This window comes from Scyliorhinus torazame, chromosome 6, assembly GCF_047496885.1.
Source record: "Scyliorhinus torazame isolate Kashiwa2021f chromosome 6, sScyTor2.1, whole genome shotgun sequence".
NCBI lineage: Eukaryota > Metazoa > Chordata > Chondrichthyes > Carcharhiniformes > Scyliorhinidae > Scyliorhinus > Scyliorhinus torazame.
This window is the reverse complement of record NC_092712.1, coordinates 233,619,928-233,629,755: the sequence shown is the minus strand read 5'-3', so window position 1 is coordinate 233,629,755 and position 9,828 is coordinate 233,619,928.

Genomic DNA, 9,828 nt, shown 5'->3' with positions numbered 1-9,828 from the left:
TAAAGCCAAACTTACTCCCCCAGGGAGAGCAAAGTCAGTGAACATTTTCTTGGCCTTTCTAATGCACCTCCCAGTGGCTGACTAGGAGGGGCATTAGCAGAAGTCAGAAACAAAATGTCTTCTCCACTCAAGATAATGTTTTTTCTGCAAGCTGAGCAGAGAAACTGAAATAAGAGGCAACTTATTTTCTCATAAGGTACAAAGAAATGTAAATGAACATGCAATAGAAGCAAACAATTATATACATGAAATAAAACTTTTAATGCAGACATTACGGACTAATACTATGTGGTCAGCATGTCGTGAACCCTACTGCTCTTCAGAGGTACTTCACCCAGCAGTTCACCAGGGGCAACCCAGGTTGGAAGAAATCAGATACAGGGCCAAATAATCACTGTATTGGCCCTCATGTATGCTGACTTGGAAATGGAAGTTTCCAGATGTGTACTATGCAGTGTACTCAAGCTGCATCAAACAAAAGGATCATTGCAATTACATGAGGCCCCGGACCTCCCAGGATCATTCACAACCGCTTATATCTTTGAATGGGATACGTAGTTTGCTGCAAACAATGGTTTGTTTGAGGTTGCGAGGTTGTTTAAAGGCAAGTAGTGGGGGGGTGGGGATGACCGTGGCAGGACGTTCATCTTCATCGATGACGTGTTGAAGGCTGCGAAGAAGATGTTGTAGTTTCTCCGCTCCAGGAAAGTACTGGACGACGAAGGATACTCTGTCGGTTGTGTCCCGTGTTTGTCTTCTGAGGAGGTCGGTGTGGTTTTTTGCTGTGGTGCGTTGGAACTGTCGATCGATGAGTCGAGTGCCATATCCCGTTCGTACGAGGGCATCTATCAGTGTCTGTAGATGTCTGTTACGCTCCTCCTCGTCTGAGCAGATCCTGTGTAATACAGAGGGCTTGTCCATAGGGCATGGCTTCTTTAATGTGTTTAGGGTGGAAGCTGGAGAAGTGGAGCATCGTGAGGTTATCCGTGGGCTTGCGGTAAAGCGAAGTGTTGAGGTGACCGTCCTTGATGGAGATGAGTGTGCCCAAGAATGCAACTGATTTTGGAGAGTAGTCCACGGTGAGTCTGATGGTGGGATGGAACTTAGTGATGTCATTGTGTAGTCGTTTCAGTGATTCTTCGCCGTGGGTCCAAAGGAAAAAAATGTCATTGATGTATCTGGTGTATAACGTCGGTTGAAGGTCCTGTGTGGTGAAGAAGTCTTGTTCAAACTATACTCGTTAGCCTGCAAAATCTACTACAACAGGGTCTGCCCTTTCATCACAATGACTTCTTTCCAGACGCACCAGAACCATGATTGCTACTGCCAAGGTTAAATTGCAGGCTAATCTTAAAACCAACATTGAAAGATGCCCTCATGCAATACGGATTCAGAAGCGAAATGCGCTACACTTCAGATGTCCACAGAATTGGCCCTCTGACACCTGGTGAAACGGTCAGGATCCAGACCGGGCATGCCCATGACAAGTTGGTGGTGATACACAGCAATATCCCTCAACCAAACAGTTATGTGGTCGCCTCAGATGATGCCCACCATGTAGGTAACCACCAACACCCATACAGGTATCTGAATCAGCACTACAGATACCACAGTATTTCAGTCATCCGCCCTATGACACAGGCCCCAGTGGAGATGCAGACTTCTCCAGACTTCTCCAGAGACCAACACAGCGAGAACTGCACCCACCATACTGACCACCACTGTGGGAAAAATCTTGGAAAGGTTTATAAGAGATAGGATGTATAATCATCAGGAAAGGAATAATTTGATTAGAGATAGTCAACACGGTTTTTTGAAGGGTAGGTCGTGCCTCACAAACCTTATTGAGTTCTTTGAGAAGGTGATCAAACAGGTGGATGAGGGTAAAGCAGTTGATGTGGTGTATATGGATTTCAGTAAAGCGTTTGATAAGGTTCCCCATGGTAGGCTACTGCAGAAAATACAGAGGCATGGGATTCAGGGTGATTTAGCAGTTTGGATCAGAAATTGGCTAGCTGGAAGAAGACAAAGGGTGGTGGTTGATGGGAAATGTTCAGACTGGAGTCCAGTTTCTAGTGGTGTACCACAAGGATCTGTTTTGGGCCACTGCTGTTTGGCATTTTTATAAATGACCTGGAGGAGGGCGTAGAAGGATGGGTGAGTAAATTTGCAGATGACACTAAAGTCGGTGGAGTTGTGGACAGTGCGGAAGGATGTTACAAGTTACAGAGGGACATAGATAAGCTGCAGCGCTGGGCTGAGAGATGGCAAATGGAGTTTAATGCAGAAAAGTGTGAGGTGATTCATTTTGGAAGGAATAACAGGAAGACTGAGTACTGGGCTAATGGCAAGATTCTTGGCAGTGTGGATGAGCAGAGAGATCTCGGTGTCCATGTACATAGATCCCTGAAAGTTGCCACCCAGGTTGAGAGGGTTGTTAAGAAGGCGTACGGTGTGTTAGCTTTTATTGGTCGAGGGATTGAGTTTAGGAGCCATGAGGTCATGTTGCAGCTATACAACACTCTGGTGCGGCCGCATTTGGAGTATTGCGTGCAATTCTGGTCGCCGCACTATAGGAAGGATGTGGAAGCATTGGAAAGGGTGCAGAGGAGATTTACCAGAATCATGCCTGGTATGGAGGGAATATCTTATGAGGAAAGGCTGAGGGACTTGAGGCTGTTTTCGTTAGAGAGAAGAAGGTTAAGAGGTGACTTAATTGAGGCACACAAGATGTTCAGAGGATTGGATAGGGTGGACAGTGAGAGCCTTTTTCCTCGGATGGTGATGTCTAGCACGAGGGGACATACCTTTGAATTGAGGGGAGATAGATATGAGACAGATGTCAGAGGTAGGTTCTTTACTCAGAGAAAATGTGCAAACTCCACTCGGACAGTGATCCGCGTCCGGGATCGAATCCGGGTTCTCGTCGTTGTGAGGCAGCAGTGTTAACCACTGTGCCACCGTGCCGCCCCAAAGAATCTGACTAATATGGGTGCACTGGACTTTGAATCCTTTGATACGCTAGTCACTATGGTTTCGGAACATGACCCCAAGCCCTCCATAATTCTGCAATGGTATTATTTTAATCCGGCAATGTGGTCCGCTGGCAAATCAGTCACGGACTTCTTCACCAGGTTAAGATGTCTGACTGAACACTGCAAGTTCAGGCCATTTCTCTCGGAGATGTTGTGGGACCGGCTCATGTGTGCAATTAAAAATACGGACTTGCAGAGGAAGCTGTTGGCGGAACCCACCCTAGATTTGAAATGGGCCACTGAGTTATCATTATCTGAGAGCACATGGAAAAAGGAGTGCAGGAGCTGAAGGGGTCCAGGGACTATGGCATCCATAGTTTGGGCTGCCTTTCTGTTCAAACTCCTTCTGCATTACGGGACAGTGCTGGTCTGGTAAGACTTCTTACAAAAGGGCAGCCCATTCCACAGTAGGGTTTGGTCTCGAGCGCTGCGGCTGACCGGATGGATACCTCCTCCGAGGATGAAGGGAAGTGCTGACCATATCGCCAACTGTGTGGGCAGAGAACTCATGACAGTCAAGGCCGCCGGGTTTGACATAGGGAACGCTGTCCATGGCAGTCTCCCAGATCACCGTAAACGAGGGCCTTGCACATGGGCACCCTAGATGAGAATGACTGCATGATGCAACTGAACTGTGTCACAGCTCCAAATGTTGCACGGATCTGGGTCACACTACAGGTCAATGGGCATCCGGTGACAAACAAACTGGATACTGGTGCGGCCGCCTCCATCGTGGGCTACCGTGCGTTTCATTGGCTTCATACAGGGATCATGTTGCTGATGCTTTCGTGATACCAAGGAAAGATTGGCAACCTACATTGGGGAGCCTGTAAAAATTGTGGGGACCACCGTGCCTCTGGTAACGGACAGGCAGCAGTTGGTTTGACTACCGTTGTTTGTGGTGCAGGGACCGGGACCAAGTTTATTGGATGAGTCCTTCGTTTCAACTGGCAATAGATCTTTTGGATGGGCACTGGAAGCTAATATGATGTGCTGGGTAAATGCCCCAAAGTTTTACAGGAGGGTTTGAGTAGAATAATGGGGGCCAAATCCCATATCTACGTGTATCCTGATGGTCGGCCATGATATTTCAGGGCGAGGCCTGTACCCTATGCTTTGCTGAGAAAGGTCAACCAGAACTTCGGCGCCTGCAGGATCTGGGGATCAGACACCTGCTACAGCTTGTGGAATGGCCTATGCCAGTGGTGCCTGTATTGAAGCCCGACAAGACTGTCCCCACCTTCATGGAAATTTCAAACTGACTGTGAACAGGGCCTCGTTGTTGAACTGATACCCCAATCCCCACGTAGAGGATTGGCTGCAGGATGCCCCTTCATGAAGCTGGATTGGTGCCATGTGTATTTGCTAGACCTGGAGTCGAGGAAATTTGCCACTATTAATACTCATTGGGAGTTTGTAGAAGCTCCCAAAGTAGCATGCATGGACCCAGCAGGTAATTCTACAAAAGTAAGGTTTATTTATGTTATACAAGAATCACCACTCCTCGAAGGGTCTTCCTCCCCAACCTGTTCCCAGGTCAGGGTTTTTATACTAGTGAGATCATCCCTTGTTAAGGGGAAGCCCTGCCCCCATTACCAGGGAAGTTCATACTCAGTGCAGGTCACTGGGAATCTGATAGATCTTATTCTGTGACCTCCAGGATGGTTATAATAGGGTTGTTTGAGTACACATGCGTCCCGTTTGGTGTTTCATAAGCCCTGGTGATCTTTCAGCGGGTGATGGAAAATGTTTTGTAAGGCCTCCCGAAGGTGGCTGTCTACGACATACACATTATGGGATCTACAGAAAGGGAACATATGGATAACCTGCAGGAAGTGCTCTGGCGGATTTCCCATGTTGGCGCCTGGCTGAAGAGAAGAAAGTGTGTGTTCTGCGCTAAAGTGGTGACCTATCTGGGGTTGACAGGGATGTTCTACACCCAGTGGAGGATAATGTGCCCACAATAAAAGGTGCCCCAACCCTGAAGAATGCCACGGAGTTCCGGTCATTTTTGGGCCTGGTGAGTTACTACGGGAAGTTTATTGCTAATTTGGCCACTCTGTTGGCTCCGCTCCACGTGCTATTGAGGAAAGACCAGGAAGGGTGCTTGGGAACTTCGCGAGACAAAATCTTTGATGCTGTTAAGATAGATTTGTCGTCCACGCAGCTGCTAACACATTATGATCCGGCTAGGCCTCTAATATTGACCTGCAATGCTTCCCCCTACGGTATAGAGGAGGTGCTGGCTCATTGATGGGGCGATGGCACGGAATAATCCATTGCATTCGCTTCGAGGAGTGGCGGACACATCACACTAAGATAGAGATGGAAGGTTTAGCGGTAATTGTTGGAATAAAGAAATTCCATCAGTACATTTATGGGTGATATTTTGTCATAAGTGATCATAAGCTGCTGCTTCGCCTTTTCAGGGAGGATAAGGAAACCCCACCGATCTCATTGTCTCGGATCCAGCGTTGGGCGCACCTGCTCACGACCTACGAATATTCCTTCCAGCACCACCCAGGAAATCAAATTGCCCATTTCGACACCCTCAGCCATTTGACGTTGGCCATGAGCGCCTGTCTCCACCAGTGGTGGATGAGGTGATTGCGACCCTCAATTTGATGGACACCCTCCTGTGGATGGTTGCTCAGCTATGCGAGTGCGCACAGTGGGACCCGGGATTGGCGAAGCTTCACCTCATGCTGTTGAGGTGTGGGAAAAAAGAGCCCTTACACTAACCCGCCGGTCTTTCTCCCAGAAATTTGCCAAGCTCAGTAAACAAGACTCGTGTGGTCATCCCACCACTGGGCAGGAAGCTTTGCAACAGGACTTTGACAGTGGCCATCTGGGTACATCTAAAATGAAAATATTGGACGGCGGTTATGTCTTGTGGTCCGCCGTCGATGGGGACATTGAGAGTGTTGTCCGCAGCTGCCCTGCATACCAGGAACATCAGTTTCTCCTGTAGACAGCCTCAATACATCCGTGGGAATGGCCAGGACGTCCATGGGTGTGCCTACACACAGATTTTGCAGAACCGTTCATGGATTCCATGTCGTGGATGCCCATTCAATGTGGCTGGAGGTCTGCAATGTCCAGGCCACTATATAGAAGCTTCGGGACATTTTTAGCACCCATCGGATCCCTCAGGCTCTAGTGACTGACAATAGGGTCCTGTTCACCAATGAGGAATTCACCGATTTTATGAATAGAAACGGCATTCAGCATGTTTGGACTGCTCTATCGCATCCCTCCTCCAATGGTTCAGCGAACGGGCAGTCCAGACCTTCAAGAGCGACTTTAAGAAGCAACCCATTGGGTCTATGGACATGCGGGTGGTGCAGTTCCTTTTTATTATCGCAAAATACCTCTTGTGGCAATGATAATCGCCCTGCCGAGCTCTTGATGGGTCGCAGACTTAGAAGCCACCTGAGTCTAACGTTTCCAAGTCTCAGCGGCAAAGTTAAGGCACAGCAGAAAACTCAGAAATGACACCTTGACTTGAGGGTGCCAGGGCAAACATTTCACCCCGGGGATGCTGTCTATGCCGCAACTTTGTGGATGGAGCATTGTCGCTCTTAGATGTTGTACTTGAACGAATGGGTCCAGTATCCTATGGGGCCCGTGATCAGGGAGAGGTTCACTGCGAGCATTTGGACCACCAGATGAAGTGGGAACCCGTACCTCTCAACCGACAGGCAGCATTGGTGTCTCTGCCATGTCAGGAGCCATCCCTCAGCCTGGGGTTCCAGCCGTCCGGGTCACGTCACCCGATCCAGCAGGAGGAGGATTACTCCGAATCCGGCATGGAGACAGAGGAATCCATTTAACAGATGAACATACATTGCGGAATGATGGCTCAGCAGTCACTCTTTGGCATTTGGCCAGAAAACCACCATCCTCCCCCCAACTCAGAGCCACCTCATGCAGAAGCACAGCAGCAGGCAAAATGGCACAGAAGGCCCCCAACACTGGCGTCTGAAGGGGAATTTTAGGACTTTGCGGGGAAGGGTATTATAGCCCTCACGAGGACCATGGGTATCTTCCTGTGGGTCCTTTGGAGAACAGGCTTCCCAGATTGAGGGCAGAGGACACTCGCCCGGGGCTCGTTATGCCCTGATAAAAAAACGGCCTAAAACAAGGCCTAGAGGGACTAGTCCTACTGGGAGCGAGATGTTGCTTTATACTTAACTTTATATATAGTTAAAATAAATTAATGTTCAATTTTCGCCTGTTCCCTTAAGTTCCTGAAGCTGTGAACTGGCCTTCGATTGTTACCTTTCTACAACGAGAAAGGGTTGGGGGGGATGGTGGAAAGAGCTATGCAGCAGCTGCAACAACTTAGTCCGTGCCCCACTATATATAAATAGTTATGCATTGTTAGCCTGTTTAATTTCTACATTACTAAATGGTCTCTACATAGTTTCCGGTCACGCGCACTGTTACGTCTCATGCAACCAGTTGTTCCAACTAGTCAGGGAAGATCTAGGCCGAGTGGTCACATGATGATTTGATGGCATGACTGCAATCAGGGTCATGTGTCAGGAACACGTGAGTTGTCCCCGGAAACACAGGCCGAGTACGAGCATGAAGTAGATGCTTAGCTGATTAACTATTTGTTAAAAGTCTTTGTTGTCAGTGTTTCAGGAACCCAACACATTTACAGAAAGTGTTGTTCAGGTTTCCCACCAAAAAACAAATTACTACTGCCAAAACATCGACAGTACAGCAAACCATTTTTGAACCGATGCACTGTGATCAGTTCCAATTTGAGCATCACATCAGTTAATTTTTTCCACATCAGCAATTTTTTTCCACATCCTGCTCTTGTGTCACAAGCAAGTAACCTGAAGGAGAAAACGAGAACTCAGTGTTGCCCTTTTATGTATCAAGGATCAGAATAATTTGTTACATTCTTTCACTTTTGGACAGTGATGCACGATCTATGACCACTAAAACAAGGTTGTAGTCCAACTGAAGGCTTTAATAAGCTAGATGTTTGCCCCAGCAGCTCAGGTACAGAATGAAGGCTGCTGGGGCGGCACGGGCTCTTATACCCCGCCTAGCAGGGCAGAGCTACCATACCGCTAGACCAATAGGAAGCATCCAATTTCTACCAATGATGTTCCAGCATTACCAGTTCCGTAATACCTCTACAACCACATTCACCCCCTGTTAAAAAAGAGTCCAGCGGGGGTGGTGGCCTGATACTACAAACATGGCAACGTGGTAGAATTAGTTATGGAGGTACTATAATACCTCCGTACAGCGTTTTGTAACTATTTATAATTCTAGTAACTATTTACAATTTATGATTTAAATTCACAATTTAAAATGAAGCAATCAGCCGATCGGGGGCCCTGGTCGTTCTCTGTGATCTTCGAAGCTTCGGTGGTGACTCCGGTGAAGGCTCGGGCGTCTGTGACTCCGGGTGCGTGTCCTTGATCTCTGTGGCAGCTTCGACACCCCTAGGCGGCGCTGGTGGGGACAACGGTTGACCGGGGAAGGGAGCGCCTGCGGGGTGCGTCGGTGGGTGGGGAGGCCTAGCCGGGGCTGGTGGAAGGACCGATCCTCCTGTAAGGTGCCCTGGTGGAGGGGGGGTGGGAATGGTGGCTGGGGTGTGCGTGGGACTCCGGCGGGTGCCAGGTCTCGTAGGGAGACCGTATCTTGTCGGCCATCGGCATATGCCACGTAGGCGTACTGGGGGTTAGCGTGGAGAAGATGGAACCTCTCGACCAACGGGTCCGACTTGTGCGCCCGCACGTGTTTTCGGAGCAGGATGGGTCCGGGAGCTGCCAGCTAGGTCGGGAGCGAGGTCCCAGAGGAGGACTTCCTGGAGAAGACAAGGAGACGTTCGTGAGATGTCTGGTTGGTTGTGGTACAAAGCAGTGACCGGATGGAGTGGAGGGCATCCGGGAGGATTTCCTGCCAGAGGGAGACTGGGAGATTCCTGGACCGTAGGGCCAGTAGGATGGTCTTCCAGACCGTTCCGTTCTCCCTCTCTACCTGTCCGTTACCACGGGGGTTGTAACTGGTCGTCCTGCTCGAGGCGATGCCCTTGCTGAGCAGGAATTGATGCAGTTCGTCGCTAATAAAGGAGGACCCCCTGTCACTATGTATGCAGGCGGGGAACCTGAACAGTGCAAAGATGCTATGGAGAGCCTTGATGACGGTGGTTGCGGTCATGTCGGGGCAGGGGATGTCGCATGGGAACCGGGAGTACTCGGCAATCACGTTGAGGAAGTACGCGTTGTGGTCGGTGGAGGGGAGGGGGGCCTTTGAAGTCCATGCTGAGGCGTTCAAAGGGACGGGAAGCCTTTATCAGGTGCGCTTTATCTGGCCGGTAGAAGTGCGGTTTGCACTCCGCGCAGATTTGGCCGTCCCTGGTGGCTGTCCTGACCTCCTCGATGGAGTAGGGCAGGTTGCGGGTCTTGATAAAGTGGAAAAGGTGAGTGACCCCCGGGTGGCAAAGGTCCTCGTGGAGGGCTTGGAGGCGGTCCACTTGTGCGGTGGCCTCCTTTTCTACTGAGGAGTGGCGAATTTCGGAAGCATGGAGGGTACGTGAGAAAAAGGCCACAGGTCTGCTCGCTTGGTTAAGGGTGGCCGCCAAAGCTACGTCAGATGCGTCGCTCTCGACCTGGAAGCGGAGGGACTCGTCGATGGCGTGCATCATGGCCTTTGCAATGTCCGTTTTGATGCGGCTGAAGGCCTGGCGGGCCTCTATCGACAGGGGAAAAGCTGTGGATTGGATCAGGGGACGGGCCTTGTCCGCATAGTTGGGGACCCACTG